The 17695-nt window shown below is 35.3% G+C and overlaps 1 long non-coding RNA gene across 2 annotated transcripts in view; it reads right to left on the reverse strand.

The window, feature by feature from the left end:
* Positions 1–17695, reverse strand: part of LOC143240604 (uncharacterized) — a 66909-nt gene that overhangs the window by 13471 nt on the left and 35743 nt on the right. Inside the window, exon 3 of one of the 2 annotated variants that reach the window (XR_013021852.1) lies at positions 6891–7351. The exons of the other annotated variant lie outside the window; for it this stretch is intronic. This is a non-coding gene — a long non-coding RNA (uncharacterized LOC143240604). Of the gene's footprint in view, positions 1–6890; positions 7352–17695 lie in introns of those variants that run through there. 2 annotated transcript variants of the gene reach the window in all.

A 17695-nucleotide genomic window follows, 5' to 3' on the forward strand; every position in this document is an offset into this window, starting at 1 on the left:
TGAGTGTATCTCGAACTGTACCACAACTGATATCTTTACTGGACCAAACTGTTTTTTTTCTTTGATTTTATTTTGTTGTACGGATGGATGGTTTTATTATTCAGCATTTTATATTATTTTAGAAGCCAGAAGTTCTTCAGTGGGTAAAGGTAAGTTACGAACGTAAATAGCTGATGAATAATAAACAAATTGGGACTCCTTTGATAGATAAAATAAAGCTTTATAATCAATAATAAAAATAATTCATTTTCTTTCATATTACATAATAGTTACTTTTTATTGTATTTGAGATATATATGAAATAGTTAGTATCATGTAATGAGAACAAGTCAGAAACAAAAGTTAGTTCAATTAAAACATGTTTCATTAGATGCAATAAAAATATTGAAGACACAAAGTGCTTGTTTCTTTGTTGAATTTCGGACAAAGCTACTCGAGGGCTATCCCTACTAGCCGTTCCTAATGTATCAGTGTAAGACTAGAGGGAAGGCAGTTAGTCATCACCACCCACCGCCAACTCTTAGGCTGCTCTTTTACCAACGAATAGTGGGATTGATCGTGACATTATTATTACGCCCCACGGCTGAAAGGAAGAGGCGTTTGGCGTGACGAGTATTCGAACCCGGACCCTCAGGTTACGAGTCGAGCGCCCAAACCACCTGATCATGTCGGGCCTGAGGCGCAGAACGAAAGATAGAATGATGCCCTACCTGTCGTCAAAGGGTAAAGTTATGGGCGATTTTCATTGCACAAACGGAACATGTTATATATCATTGTATACCTTTGTAAGCATTTCATACTTAAGATGTTTTTAAGGAAATGCCATTAAGTGTATGTTTTTAAAAGGAATTGTTAAATTTCGATAAGAAATTCAACATTATATACGTTTGCAAGTATATCTTTAAGAATAATTGTTATACTTTGTTAAGAAATTCAACATTGTATACGTTTGCAAGTATTACGTACATACGCTGGAGACCAACAAACGTACACAATACCAGTATATTTATATAAGCTTATTGATGTGAAATGTGTGGCCTAATTATTATCACAGTGGAATTAACCTACTAAGACTAAGCCATGGCCTCACTGTTATCCGTAAGTATATAAAAGTAACACAAAATTGTTGTTCATTATTCCAGTACAGATTGAGTAATTCTAAGAACATATGATTGAAACCAAAGAGAATGTGCTATAACATGCCAATCACGCTACTTCTGCGATATTTCAACGCCTACGAGTCCTCTCGCTCAATACCAAAACGTATTAGGGCGACTTGAATGTAACAAACATATAAGGCCTAAGTGCCATTCAGATCGTCAGTTTTAATGAACAAGAGCTGCTGTGGTGTGAAATAGTTTAATTAATTGACTTTTATTACGAATTTGTATTTAAGTTATTTATTAGGTCGTCAAGAAATTAATAGGGACCGGCATAACCAAGCGTGTTAAGGCGTTCGACTCGTAATTCGAGTGTCGCGAGTTCGAATCCCGATCGCACCAAACATGCTCGCCTTTTCAGCCGTGGGGGCGTTATAATGTGACGGTCAATTCCACTATTCGTTGGTAAAAGAGTAACCCAAGAGTTGGCGGTGGGTGGTGATAACTAGCTGCCTTCCCTCTAGTCTTACACTACTAAATTAGGGACGGCTAGTGCAGATATCCCTCGTGTAGCTTTGCACGAAATTCAAAAGAAACAAACAAACAAAAGAAATTAATGTCGTGTTTTGGAGCACTTTAATTAGCCCTTCTCCTAAAAAAAAAAAACACATCAATTATGATAATTAAATGAACAGCGTAAAATTCACATCAGTGTAACCTTTATAATGTTTAAAGTTTAGGAAACTCTAATGTCTTAAACTGATGATATACTACAAGATACACATTCTGCTTGTAATGCTGTTTGAACACAAGAGAGGAAACAACGCCTCTGTAGCTACAAAAATATCAACCAAGTTCACGGAAATGTTTTGAACGTTTGTAAGTGTCAACAATGGTTCAGAACATTTCTTTCAGGTGACTTTACTCTTATAAACTGTGATAGGAGGGGCCGACATATTGGGATTGATAATAATGCTCTGAAGACGCTTGATGAGTCTAATCCAAGGCCACACACACTCGTGAAATGGCCCTGAAGTTGCATGTCACTCACAAAACAATATGTAAACATCTAAGGTATATGTGAAAACACCATAAAGAAAATGTTTAGGTGCCTTACGAACCCTGTAATGATAGTCGTTTCTAACGTGCGAACGTTGCTTTGTCTCTTCTGGCACGTAATGCGCGTGAACCATTTTTTCGACATAATTGTCACCGGTGATGAAAAATAGATTTTCTATTCCAATATCAAATTCCAAAAAAACGACTCAATTCCAGATAAAAACCGATTAAAGCCTGGACTTAATCCGCGGAAAGTGATGCTTTGCATTTGATGGGAGCTCGGCATGGCCAAGTGGGTTAAGGCGTTCGACTCGTAATTTGAGGATCGGAGGTTCGAATCCCCGTCACATCAAACATGCTCGTCCTTTCAGCCGTGGGGACGTTATGATGTGACGGTCAATCCCACTATTTGTTGGTTAAAGAGTATCCCAAGAGTTGGCGGTGGGTAGTGATGACTAGCTGCCTTCCCTCTGGTCTTATACTGTTAAATTAGGTACGGCTAGCGCAGATAGCCCTTGAGTAGCTTTGCTCAAAATTAAAAATAAAACAAACAAACATTTGATGGGACACGAAAGGGATGATTCATTTCAAACGCTTCAATCCACAGCGAGCTGTCAATACAGATATCTATAGTCAGCAACTGAAACGTGTAAATCAAGTTGCTTCGTCAGAAATGTCCTTCACTCGTCAAACTGAAAGGTGTTATATTTTTCTCCACGACAACGCACGTTCACATGTGACACGTTTGACGCAACAAAACATTATGGAGTTGAGGCGGGAAATTCTCCCCCACCCACCATATTCTCCAGATATGGCACCATCAAATTACCTTTTTTTTTCATATTGTGGTCTATCTTTTACTATCCAAGTAGCCTAACGATTATACTAGAATGAACCAAGTAATACTAAACTGTAGTCTAATTATTATTATATTAGCACGGACCGAATAAAATGTAATGTCTGTCATCTAGGCTGTAGGAAGCTGTAAGGCCTGTTAGATCACGGTTTGACCACTTTTTCCTGGCACGTATACCTGCAACTTATGTATTAAAACTTGCTTTGTTTGAATTCAATACATTATGTTGTTTTTGTATCCAGTATACATAGTTACAATGGCTCAATATTCAGTCTCATGGCACTTTATTTTCAAAACTTTTCTGATGTGGCATGCTCCCAGACTGCCCTAGAAATGGAAGTGTGACAGTAGCCTGACTCCTCCAAAACTGCTTCCTATGCCAGTGGTTGTCATCTAAATATTAACCAAGTAATAATGTACTAAGCTGTGAACATTTATAATAGTAATGTGTGTGAATTTTCATCTCTTATCAACATAGGATATGAACAATGAAAAGGCACCTTGTGTTTTACATAGAGTGTGGGAAGTTCTCTACATTCTTGGAAAACACGAGGAAATCAGAACGTATGAAGCTTATTTCAAAAGGCTCTCTTTAAAAATGAAATGTAAAAATTACATGGGATTCATACATTATGAGACCAGGTGATTAAGGCACTTGACTTGTAATTTGAGGGTCGTGGGTTCGAATCTCCGTCACACCAAATATGCTCGCCCTTTCAGCCGTGGGGGTGTTATAATGTCACGTCAATCCCACTGTTCTTTGGTAAAAGAGTAGCCCAAGAGTTGGTGGTAAGTGGTTATGACTAGCTGCCTCTCCTCCAGTCTTACACTGCTAAATTAGGGACGGTTAGTGCAGATAGTCCTCTTGTAGCTTCGCGCGAATTTCGAAAACAAAAAAAAATAACAACAAACGTATACAACGTTTTACTTTTTCTGGTAGTTAAAAACTGTCGGAAAAATCACTTTTCGTATAGTTATAGTTTTATTGGAACAACATGGTTAATTTATTTATTAATTAATTTATTTCAAAATGTCCACTTAAAATGTTACTATTGAAGCGATATTCACACCAATAGTAACAATAATATGGCGTAAAGTTTGTTTTATGATTGATTTTGATCACATTCTAAACACCAATAATTACGTATGGAATTTCAACTTATTGTTTAAATACGAGATTATTTGAAGAATCATTACTGGAATTTTTTTTTTTTTTCGAAAATATCTCATTTTTATTGTCTAACTTAAAATATTCAATTACTGAATATTTTGTGTCAGATTGTACCAGGATTCGAATTAAGAATATGTATGTATCAATCTATTTCATGATGGGAACTAAATTTAAAGTATTCCAAAACGGATACCAGTTCTTATTGCCTTCTGAACGAAGTTGTTTTGATGTATAGGTGAAAATCATCGTTCATCTTTAATATCATATTAAATAATTGAGAGTGCTCCTGAAAGAATGGTTGGCAAAAGTAGGTGTAAACCACGTGATTTGAAAGATTTAGGTTCTATGTGATTCACCAAATGATGAGAGATAAAGGTTCCTAAGAGTATTTATGAAGTATTTCTCGTTTCGTATCATTGTCGCTCCGGCACGGTCACCAGCTGGTACAGCGATAAGTCTGCTGATTTACAACCCTAAAATCATGGGTTAGATTCCCCACGGTGGGCTCAACAGATAACCCGACGTGGCTTTGGTATAAGAAAACACACACGCCAGTGACATTTTTTCATTACAAATCCTTACGAAACCATAAAACTTTATTGTCATGAAATGACCTGCTAATTTTCTGATCGCTACGTTAGAGTTTTATAGACAATTTTGACAGGTGAGACATTTGTAAATTTCTTTTCCAACGTTCAGGTATGTGCAATGTGTTGATTTTCTGGTTTTTGTCCCTTCCAGAACAGTTTCTTTTCGATGATATTAAAAACCAAAAGCCCAGAGTAAGCAAAAACAATGTGACAGGTACTGTACATTGGAAACAAAAAGCCCAGAGTAAGCAAAAACAGTGTGACAGGTACTGTACATAAAGCCACTGAATCTAGTGTATTGATTCAACATTCTGGCGGGAATTGTTTCTGCTGGTGCCGACGCCCGATGATCACGTAGAGTTTTTTCCCTGTGAAGGGACGTGCCGTCAACAATAGAACAGAATCTATCATAAACGGACACTACTGGTTTATGTACAATCGTTTTCTGCCAGAGTATCTTGGGCACGAACAGTTAAGTTCAACAAAACAACTGTCTCGTTAGCCAAAAGGCCAGCTACTGCCCTGTGATGTCCCGATATAATAAACACGCAAGCACTCACTAACGGCGTTAATCTCCGAGAACTCCAGACCAGCGGATATCTTGTGTTATGGTAAGCAATGTCTTATTAATAACTGAAGAACATAAGTGCTTCTTTAATAGAAAATTAACTTTTTCGCATAAATAGTAGAAACTACAGCATTAAAAGAAAGGACCACTTAGCTGTCTCAATTCCTCAGTGTTTTTATAACAACCGTTTTCATGATCATGTATGATAGTTATACGAATATTTTTATATATCTTTAGATAAAGTTAAGTCTTACTATTGCCCTTATATTAGCATAATAATACGATAGCTTTTTCACTGCATAACTTGCAATTACGTTATATTTGTGGTGTCCGCTGTAAGGGACAACATACAATAACATCAAGTTGAGAACTACGATTACAGTATTTGTTTTACCCATCAAAGCTGCGTGTAATAACTAGAGCTACGTTGATTGAGGCATCGCAGAATATCGGGCTTAAGTTAATGTGGTCCAAAGGAACGAAGTTGTTTTCTGGAATTTCGCGCAAGGCTACACGAGGGCTATCTGTGCTAGCCGTCCTTAATTTAGTAGTGCAAGACTAGAGGAAAGGCAGCTAGTCATCACCACCCACCGCCAATTCTTAGGTTACTCTTTTACCAAAAAAATAGTGGGATTGACTGTCACATTATAACGCCTCCACGGCTGAAAGGACGAGCATGTTTGGTGCGACGGGGATTCGAACCCGCGACCCTCATATTACGAGTGCAACGCCTTAACCCACCTGACCTGGCCATGCCGGGCCCGCATCCAATGAAAAGGATGTGATACGTTTGTTGTGAACTACCCACATAATGTAACTTTAGCTTTTAAACATGGCGAGTTAATATTTATGGTGGTATGAAATGATTTGACAAGGCCCGGCATGGTCAAGTGGGTTAAGGCGTTCAACTCGTAATCTGAGGGTCGCGTGTTCGAATCCCCGTCGCATCAAACATGCCTGTCCCTTTTAGTCGTGGGGACATTATAATATGACGGTCAATCCCACTATTCGTTGATAAAAGAGGAGCCCAAGAGTTGGCGGTGGGTGGTGATGGCTAGCTGCCTTCCCTCTAGTCTTACACTGCTAAATTAGGTACGGCTAACGCAGATAACCCTCGAGTAGTTTTGCGTGAAATTAAAAAAAAAGTAAACAAACAAAACAATGACTTGACAATTATTAGGTCTTGTATAATGAAAAACATTATTATATATTTTGTTATTTTGCATACTATTAACAGGAAGTATTCTTAAGTGTGTTATTATTGGAAAGTATTACAAGACCTTCTCTTGAATTGCTTATGAAACACAAACGCACATTTTGTTGAACATATTATTATTTTATATCTCATTCCTGGGCTGTCTCTAACAGTACGTTTGTTTAGACTACTTAATTAAAGACAAGTTGTTTTACTATGTTCTCGAGGATTGTACTGAGCTAATTGTTATGTTCGTGTTTCTCATTTAATCAAAACAGATACTGAACCGATTACACACATACTTTAATATCTTTATCAGGTAATTAATAAAGCATTTCTAAGATAATCAGTTATGTTTTATTTTAATAACACATTTATAGTTCTTATTAAGTCTGTCGAAAATATAAGATTAGTAAGAGAATCATAACTTGTAAGATAGATGATTCAAAACCTTTAAGGTTGATGCTATAAAACCCTAATCATTAATGTTAATAGGTTTTTGAATCATAACATTTAAGGCTAATGCTATAAAACCCTAACCATTAGGATTGATACGTTATCTGATCATAATATTTAAAGTTTATTAAGTTGTTTTCAGAACATACTTCTGGTCATCTGTAACGAATATCTTGTTCTATAACCATTTACAAAGTTGGGACAGTTAGTGCTGGTAAGATTTTCGTCTATTGCATGTGCGTCTGAGAAACTTTTTCTATAATCACTTATGGACATTGTTTTAAATGTGAACGTATTGAACTCAAAAACCCACTAATACTGGATACATTTCTGGATCAAAATTTGCGTTACGAACTCTGAATATAAAGAAAAGAGAAATGTGATTAACATCCAGCTTTCTTACACGCGCACACACACACACACACATTATATATATACAAACCAAAAACAACACAATATAATTGAAATTCAAAAACACACCTCTGCTACTATTCCTTGCCATTGCACTTAAGTCATAAAGGATAATATCTGTGCCCACAGCACCCAAATGCGTTGAGGATATTCAATCTATCAGACAAAATTAAAACGCTGACGATAAACTTGCCAGCAGCTAAGGAGAATCAGTTAAGGATAAAGAGTTGAACACAACGGCTCGACTTTCTGTGTATACACATGTACATGTTCATACACATACAATACACACACAAGATGTACATTACGGGAACTTCTTTCTTTGACCATCATTAAAATCAGTTTGCCACTGAAGAAGAAAGGTCCACCTTTCGAAAGTGCTCCTGTTATTGGATTTTTATTCATTTCTATTAAAATCGAAAAGTGATCGTACATTATCTTTTATAGTTGTAGCACTTTGATGTCAGCATCCATAATATGATGGTAGTTTAGCTGCTGTATTCATTCAAAAAAAGACCAAATCCCTAAACTATACAACATATGGACAAAGCGGGCAAAACCACAATGTTTGTAACTTTTAAAGCTGACCTTTGGTTGTAAAATATTACGACCTTCAAATAATCTCCGAGACTTCCAAAGTCTACTCAAAATGTATTTATATTTGTATTTGAATGTTTTAATAAGTTCCTTATCTAATATTTTTCAGATATTATGGTGTAACGTTAGCAGATAATAGATACGACACTGCTCTTCTTATTGTAACGAGGATCACGAACATAGTAAAAGGTGCAGAATGCAGAACAGTTCGATTATGTTCCCTAATGTGCAGTTAAAAAATAAGTACGAGTAATGGCGAATCTCATAGGTACCTTGATTTTCTTTTGATCTTCGAACACTGCAAGGTGTGCCTTTTCGGATGCGTGGAGTATGTAACATGTGGCAACCACAAACCACTAGAACGAACCCATAACAATCAAAGTAAGCATGCGCATACGCAGCGAGGATGCGACCGATGCGGTCGCCCCACTTAAATTGCTCACATGTGTGTATAAAACATTTTCAGGGTGTTAAATTAGTCTTAAATACAATCACTTTTAAGTGACAAATGTGTTACGAGAAAGCATGTCGTCGGACACCCAAGTGGGAGGTTCGTCACTCATTTCCTTTTTCGTCTAAAAGTAGCACTCTCGACTTCGTAGATTTTTACCTACGCCCCTTGTAACTGTGATAACTAGTAGCACTCTCGACTTCGTAGATTTTTGCCTACGCCCCTTGTAACTGTGATAACTAGTTGGATAGTTGGATTTGACCGTAATTCTTATACTGCTTGCCCACTTTCGAGTTTAATTTGTATGCCATAAAAATACATAAGCCGTATTAACAGTTTTTGCTTTTCTGAGACTGAACAGAACTTTATGTAATGCATAGTGTATAAAGGTCAGGTCAGAGACCCTTAGAGCTCAAGCACAGCCAGCCTTATATTTGGCCTAGTGACCAGTCAGTACGCAGCACTCATCATCATGAGAACTTTGTAGAAATTTGAACCGAATAATGGAATTGACTGCCACTATTATAATGTACCCACAGCTTAAAGTGCCAAGTGGACTTTTAAACACTGCATGCTGACCATAACTGACGTCCAATTTAAGCCATATTTAATAATAGCATTATAATTTCAGATCAAAAACTTTGTCAGTGTTCTATGTTCCTGTTAGTTCCAAACATAACAACAGCATCGTTTGATGTTGTGAGCTCTAAGCCATTGTAGGTTTCAAAGTAAGTGGGAGAGAGCATCGTAAACCTCCTCAAATTCCCCACTTCGTGAGAATATTCTAGATCACTGGAAGTTACAAACTTAGTGATCGTATCGTGTGTTTCTTTAAATTTCTCCTCTTGAATGATTGCACCAGTGATCGACACTATTTTTAAAGTATTTCTCCTTACTGTAGAAGCTATATAACTCGTAATAAAATAATACTTTCAATAACTAAGTAAACTTAAAACTTAATTCTATGCAAACGTAAACTGTAAACTTGGTGAGAATGTTGTATTCCGCGGCATAAATTATGCTTAGAACATAATGAAACTACGGAATCCCAATGTCGTTATTTCTTGTTTTCGTAATTAATTGCTATTATTGGAAGTGGGCTTACACTATTGAAGAATAGTGTATTAATGGGGAATACGTTTCAAAAGTATCAGTGGTATCTCTCAAAACCCTACATAAATACAACGAAATATTATTTTATAATAAATTGTTTCATCGGTTTCGCATATAATAATCTCTCGGAAATTACAGATACTTCTAACTAGTTATTATCGATCAAAATAACAATTGGTAAAAAATCCATATGGCCATAGATTCTAATTTTGTATTAAACTATTTTTATGTAGTTGTTACAAAATTTAAACTTCGTTTCTCAACAACATTTAACAAGGATGTTAATGCCCTAAGACTCTAACAGCATCGAACTTTCGTATTCTAGGCAAAAAGAGCTTTTTATTTGTATATCCTTTTCTCGTTCTGTTAACTTAAGTTTTGTTTTGCATAGTATTCTGAGATTTAAAAAAAAAAAGCAACTAGCGTCAGTTAAATAAACTAATCATAGATGGCGCCAGATAAATTGTTTTTGTTTTTGAATTTTTCGTAAAGGCTACTCGAAGGCTATCTGCTCTAGCTGTCCCTAATTTAGCAGTGTAAGACTAGAGGGAAAGCAGCTAATCATCACCACCCACCGCCAACTCTTGGACTACTCTTTTACTAACGAATAGTGGGATTGACCGTCACATTATAACGCCCCCACGGATGGGAGGGTGAGCATGTTTGGTGCGACTGGGATTCGAACCCGCGACTCTCAGATTACGAGTCGAACGCCTTAGCTCACCTGGCCATGCCGGTGCCTAAACGCCACATAAATAGAATACTTTCAAATTTTGTATTTTCAAGATGGTTAGTATAGGTATTAAGAAACTTTAAAATAAAGTACAAAATAACGTTTCAACCTTTTTAGGTTATCTGTTTGCAAACAGTTGCACACTCTCTTTGTTAACTTGAAGATAACTTAAAAAGGTCGAACATTGTTCTATACTTTATTTTAATTAAAGTTTTAATACCCATACCAGCCGCCTTGAGAATACATTTTTACTTCAAGTGGGTTTCTCGTCATCATTAGTTTCAAATTTTGTGTTTCAATCACTGGGCAGATCAGAGACAGACCATTGTGTAGCTTTATGTTTTATAATAAAACAAAAATATTTCATATCTTTACGATAGAGTACAGCATTCGATTTTAAACTCTGATCACAAAGTTTCTAAATATATGTTGTACGTAAAACGGGTACAAAAAATTTAACTCATATTCCAAATTAGGTGATAGTAATTGTAAACGACACACTTATAAATAGGATAATAAATTCCAACCCCTAAGAATGGAGTAAATACTCAAACCCTTGTGTTAAAATGTTCTTTCTTTAGAAACAGTAATCTTTTTAATTCTTTAATATGAAACCCTTGGAAAACGGTATATTTTTCAAATCTCTAACACGAAACCCTCTCACTTTTTAAGGTAAGGTAAATGTGTAATTCTTTGATATATAACATTTAAGTGTGAATGTTGAGCAAAAACGTGTAATACATCCCAAAAATAGAAAACATTTTCGAGTTATTATATATTCTAACACCATGTTTTTTTCGTATTGTTATGAGCATTGATTATTAAATTTCCAGTCACTCCGGATTAAGATTTTAATTGTATTATGGCATATGTTCATACTGTAGTAGCGAAATTCTCACAAACATTTCAGATCTTTTCCTGACCAATAAAACTGTGGTTTTGAAAGTCTGACAAAGTAAAAATGCGTTTTAGTCAAAAACATAGCAAAATTAAGAACGTTTTGAAATCATTTATCAGTTGCATTTCTAAGGTACATATTTTGTAAGAGCGTTTCATTATACATTTGTTTCCATTTTACGAAAATATGTGATTTTGGCGCAAAAAAATATGTTAAAGACGTGTTGCATGAAACATTAAATGCACGTTGAAAAATTATTGATTATAACACACATTTAAAATCGAATTTTCTTTGACAAGCAATTGCACATGTAAATTATACGTTTCTGTTTTAGTTTCACAGGTAATTCAGCATCAATTTTATATATTTTTTCCTCACTAAATACTATTTCTTCATCCTAAATTAATTGGTAATGTTGAAATTAGTATAATCGTGTCTCAATAACAAAGACCCGATATGGCCAGGTGATTAAGGCACTCGACTTGTAATCCCGGGGTTGCGGGTTCGAATCCCCGTCAAGCAAAACATGCTCGCTCTTTCAACCTTGGGGGCGTTATAATGTTACGATCAATCCCACTATTCGTTGGTAAAAGAGCAGCCCAAGAGTTAGCGGTGGCTGGTGATGACTAGCTGTCTTCCCTCTAATCTTACACTACTAAATTAGGGACGGCTAGCGCAAATAGCCTTTGAGTAGCTTTGCGAAAAATTCAAAACAAACCAAACCTCGTAACAAAATTACACAACTTTTATGCAAATTTAATAAACGTAAGACTACATATTTTCCAAACAACTGAAATACTTTTATCACCTGCAAGTTACGCCCTTGCATGTCGTTGCAACCCTTAAGTAAAAGATAAAGATGAACCTACCTTGAAAACAGCTTCCTTTAATTTTTCTCTTAAGATTAAAAAGGTATAATTGTTTCATGATTTAGTGATGTAAAACCTCATACGTTTATTATTGCTTATATACTTACAACTAAAAATCGTGTTATTTTACTGCGCATTTCGCAATTGTTAAAAATTGTTAAAAAAGATTATTAAAAATTAGATTCTGAGTATTAGTTAACCCAATAGAATTATGGACGTATTTTATTATGGTCAATAGTTCTAGTGGCTTGGTAAAGAGGGATGATGGAATTCTCAATACATTTTCTATGGTTTGATCTGTATGAAACTAATCATATATTTTTACAAATTGTGTTATTTTTCTGCTGACTGATGTGTTATCATTTTTGTTTGATCAGAGAGGGTTTTGTTACAATAAATATTTAAGTGATGACTTTAGCTATTAAGTATTTCACATGCTGTTAAAACAACCACGATACTTAAGGTTGTTAGTGATGACTAAATGACTCCCTATCAAAACATATAGGTCGACAGTGTTGTGCACGTACGTTACAGTTAAAACTGAGTTTTAAAAAGTTGGAGTAACTGTTTGCTAGAAAAAAAACCCTTCAATATCACTAAGATAACTTATCCTCCACTGACACAGCGGTATGTTTACGGGCTTAACCTACTAGAAAGCGATACTCATAGTAGGCGAAGCACAGGTGTAACTTTGTGCTTAATACCAAACAACAACTAAGACTATTTTTGAGGCCTGCAGATTGCGAGTCGAATGCCCTAGCTATCAGGCCATGCCAAATTGACCTGTAAATTAACAACCTCTTAAAACATCCATAAGGTGAAATGTACAAGCAAATAATATCTCTACATGCGCATCGCCTATCTTAGAAATTGTTTCAAATAAAAATTATCCAGAATTTACCAGAAATTCGGAAAATTGTTCAATTTGTTTGTTTTGAATTACGCACAAAGCTACATGACGGGAATCTGTGTTAGCCGTCCCTACTTTAGTAGTGTAAGAATAAAGGAAAGGCAACTAGTCATTACGACGCACCGCCAACTCTTAGGCTTCTCTTGTATCAGCGAATAGTGGGATTGACTATGTATATTATGACGCCTTCACGACTGAAAGAGCGAACATGTTTGGTGTGATGTGGATCCGAACCCGCGACTCTGTCTTCTCATGTAAATGGTGCCAGAGATACATGATAAATGATGTGGCAGATACATTTATTTTAATGGTGTTTAAGGGAAAGCTCGATGAATATTTCAACGATAAGAGCTAGCTTTGAATATTTTCAGTTTGGTTTAATATAGTGAATAGGAAAGCCTAGATAGACAAAAGTCTTTTGTTGTTGTTCAATGTTATGTTATCAATGATTAAAAATATTACAAAAGAGGCACTATTATCACCAAATACTATGTATCAGATATTTATACTAATGAACTGTACTATCCTTTGTATTATCATCAAATACTATGTATCAGATATTTATACAAATGAACTGTACTATCCTTTGTATTATCATCAAATACTATGTATCAGATATTTATACTAATGAACTGTACTATCCTTTGTATTATCATCAAATACTATGTATCAGATATTTATACTAATGAACTGTACTATCCTCTGTAGTTTGAAAACCTATTAGAAAAAAATTGCACCATTTATGTTCGTTTGTTTTCAAAATTCTTGTACTTCGAAATTATGATGAAATGGCTTAAGTATTTCAAAACAAATGAACAATACTTTATAGTGTTAGGTATAATAATAAAGATATTTGTCTGCAGATCTTGCTAGGGGTATTACATAATTATACTCACTTTGATGCTTTCATTTCTCAATGTGAACATCATTAATTTTAACCTTATTGTGTACATATGGGCAGTTCTTTAATTTACAGGATAAACTTAGAGAGAAACTACGATACTGTTATTCTAACAACTTGGTTTTTTATAGGCTTTATTACCTTAGATATGGACATTTGGATTATCTATATGGACTTTCCTGTAATATTTCCTCCATTTTTAAGCTCGATGCAATTTTGTTTTCCTACCTTTCTTTGTTTACTAATGGCTTATTTATCGGCCTTTAGATTTTTAAATTCGTGTGTTACAAATATAGAAATATTTTATACATGCACATCTCACATAGGGATACAATAATATAAGTCGAACGAAAGTCTATGTTTATATTTTACCAAATACAGAGAACGAAACTGGAACAAATATCTCCTCTTCGAACAATAGTATGTAGTAACTAGGTTAAGTATGCCTCCAAAGTAAACACAATGCTGGTTTTATACCATTTATATAATACGGTAGAAATTAATTCATTATCGAGATATACTGTCTGTCGAAAATAAGACAAGGATTCGTTCAGTTGTGGAACTGGAACAACAGAAGGGTTTTATTGCTGTTTAATTTTGTGTTGGTTTACTCTAGGACTATTTGAGCTACACCTGATTTTAACTTGATAGACTAGAGGTGAAGCAGCTAATCAACATCACTCACTCGTTCATCACTCTAATCGAATAGTCACTATTACAATGCTATAAACCGAGTTTCGTTATCAGTAATGAGCAGAAGAAAGATTGTCCATTGCGTAAGTTTGTGCTTAATCATTAACAGACAAGCAATATCCTTCTCGGAACCTCAGATCCACCGTTCGGCACGTTAACATCTGGGCCGCTGTTTGTTTCTCACTCTTATCAACCTAATAGCCTATTGAGAAGTATCAAGTCAAGTCATGGCGAATCAGACGTCAAAGACAAAGTGTTTGTTTGTTTTTGAATTTCGCGCAGAGCTGCAGGAGAACTATCTGCGCTAGCCGTCCCTAATTTAGCCGCGTAGGGCTAGAGGGAAGGCAACTAGTCATCCCCACCCACCACCAACTCTTGTGCTACACTTTTACCAACGAATAGCGAGATTGGCCGTAACATAATATGTCCCCACAGTTGAAAGGCCGAACATATTCGTTGTGACGTATATTCGAACCCGTGACCCTGAAATTACGAGTCGATCGCCGTAACCATGCTGGGCCTGGGCCACTGTAGCGGAGTTAAGTTACTGGCTATATTTTGTGTTCATTAGGATTTAATGAAATCACGTTTTCTCAGAGGTTTGTGTTTCCAAATTAATTTGTGGGTAGAGTATTGAATAACACATAATTATCGGTACTTAAGATTAGATAAAAAAATAGATTTACATCTATGTATATGCATATATATATATATATATATATAGAGAGAGAGAGAGAGAGAAAGGGTGTGTGTGTGTGTGTGTTATTGAGCACAAAGTTTCACAATAGATTACCTGCGCTCTGCTCAGCACGGGTATTGAAACCCAATTTTTAACGCTATAAGGCCTTACAACATACTGCTGTGTCACTTGGGGGTTATATAAAAATAAATCAAGGTTATGTTAATGTGCAAATACACCATCACAAGGAAATATCTTTTTCTACAACCTTTGTTATAGAGTTCACTCATTATTCAGTAAATTTATGAAATTCGGATTTTTGTATCATAACGTCGCTTGAAATTTATATTTTTCTTTACTGTTTCAGAATACGAAGAAATTAACGTACGAAGGACGTACTTCACTTTCATTCAGGTAGGACTGTTCGTTTGATTTCATTATGTCTGCGGTATCACAGCTGGCTTGATGAGTCATTGTATTAGCAAAAGGTCTCATCAGCACTGGGTACAACAGATAAGAATGTGATTTATATATTGTCACATTAGTTTTTATTTTCATTTTATAAAAAACATATATGTTCTTATAATTGGCACTAATACATTACACAGAACAATTAAACGGTTGTTGGAATTTATAATATTTTACGTATGACAAGACAAACCCTCTATTACAAAAAAACAACCTACACTAAGACACACTATATTTGATATACATTAACTCTTGTAGAGGTAAACTTAATTATTTGTTCTACGTTTCCAGGACAACGTGTAACTAAAATATATATTAATAATTAGATCAATTTCCAATAGCTTAATTCATTGTTGAAAATGAACAAGCTTTATCAAATTGTTGCTGAGCTTCTGATACTGAGTAGAATTCAATCCAACGTCCCCAATATTTGTGGAGGTTCTCTAAGTTCGTTGAGTATAATGGCTCTAAACAAAACGTTCATCTGCTTTTGAAAATCAGTGTATTGCCTTGAAAATTGTATTAGTTTTCGTACTAATAGTTTTATGAAATGAAAAGTAGAAAACTGAGCATTCAAGTTCCATATTGTTATATCATTTACACAACAAATAACAGTACGGATTATAATCCTGTTCTTCCCAATTTAGCAAAACTGAGGGTTCGAATCCTACTTATTTGTAATTTAGAGTCTATGTTTCGAATTATAGTCAGTCTATAACAGTTAGATCCAGATGTGGGGTTTAATAGAAATTAGTAAAATTAATGCAGATAGTGTAATATTAAATGCATGCTATCTAGAAAAGAGAATGGTTTAACATTTTTATGTCCAGGAGAGATGCATCTGAATGTAATCACTAAAAATAGGCGTTTTAGGATATAATTTATTTTATTTTTTACTTGTAAGAATATTAAATGTGGAATGATACTCCTCAAAGCATTTCTTTTATAGGATTGTTTCTTTGTTTCCTACCAAATGGGAAAAAGGAATAATGAGTGATACCATTCATCGCATTCTCAACTGTTGTTAATAATGATTGATGACAAGACAATTCCACGTTCGTTAGAAGTACTTTCCTGTTCACGAGACTTCTATATTCAAATTGAACTTGGCTGATGAATTTAGGCTAAATACAAGACCCAAGTACAAGCACGCTTAATTTTTTTACTCAAATACGGGATATTAATATACATATTAAAGGGAATAGACTACGGTTAAGGAGTTAACAAACGTCGACCGTCTAATTAAGAAGTAAAGATAGCTCTTAATATTAAAGTCACGTGTGTACCTGTAGCAATTCTAGTTGACAAGACACTGACTGTACTCGTCCCAATATTTTTGTCTTTTTGTTTCTCAGGGCTTGCAAGTCTAGAATATTAACAAGGCTGTTTTCTTGGCGTCTAAATAGCTGATAACCAGGTCAGACTTGACAATGCGTGGAGGCGCTGCTTGGACGCCTAGCGGAAATGACGGAATTAAGTAAAATTCGCATTCACGGCCATTTGTTAATTGTTTCTGACAGTGTGGAGCTGTCCTTGGTGGGAGACAATATTCCCATCTCATACCTAAAGAAATACATCACCTAGACGTGGAATTCAGTTCACGACTCCAGCGTCTCCAAGCGTCAAAAAAGCAAACACTGATAAAACATTGATAAAGTTTTCTACTTGATAAGACTAGTAATACATCCTGTGGGGGCTTGTATTAGAGTTAAAATGTTTCTTTAACAAACTGTAATTACTTAATGACGCTAGTCTAATTCTCTTCGAATTAAAAAAAAGCTAATAAAACAAACCATAATAAAATTTTTATCCTGTTCGTATAATATATATTATATAGAAATAGAAGGGGTAACAGTAGTTTGTTTGTTTGTTTTGGAATTTCGCACAAAGCTACTCGAGGGCTATCTGTGCTAGCCGTCCCTAATTTTGCAGTGTAAGACTAGAGGGAAGGCAGCTAGTCATCACCACCCACCGCCA

This window comes from Tachypleus tridentatus, chromosome 13, assembly GCF_004210375.1.
Source record: "Tachypleus tridentatus isolate NWPU-2018 chromosome 13, ASM421037v1, whole genome shotgun sequence".
Taxonomy (NCBI): Eukaryota; Metazoa; Arthropoda; class Merostomata; order Xiphosura; family Limulidae; genus Tachypleus; species Tachypleus tridentatus.